Below are 458 nucleotides of genomic sequence, written 5' to 3' on the forward strand. Positions count from 1 at the left end.
ATCTGCACTGCTTGAACTTGTCTCGCTCTTCATATTTCAATGCTCCCTGCTTCTCTCAGTATTTACACTTGTGTTCCCTGAAGGCCTGATTACACAAGGTGGACTTAGTTCCAGTATGACTTTTTCCAGGAGTTTCTTGCTGTTTTACCACGGCAGGCAAGCACAGGGAAAAAGACAGGGAGCAGACAACAGGGCAGATCAGGCTGTTTCATGAAAGAACACAGAGAGGAGGGTCCTGACTGCACAGCCTATAGACACACCGCTTCCCCCACTGACTTTGTGCAAACGGCAGCTCCTGGGAGCAGGAGGGATCACCGTGCAACCCACCAGGCTTTTATCAAACCTCCTCTTTTTCAGGCATCCTTCAGGCACTGCCATTGCCTGCATTCCCTCCAGCAGGCCTCCCTGTGTCTATAGCAACTGCAGTACACAGACATCCGTAAGGTCTGACCAGCGGC

Source organism: Anas acuta, chromosome 24, assembly GCF_963932015.1.
Source record: "Anas acuta chromosome 24, bAnaAcu1.1, whole genome shotgun sequence".
Classification (NCBI taxonomy): Eukaryota; Metazoa; Chordata; class Aves; order Anseriformes; family Anatidae; genus Anas; species Anas acuta.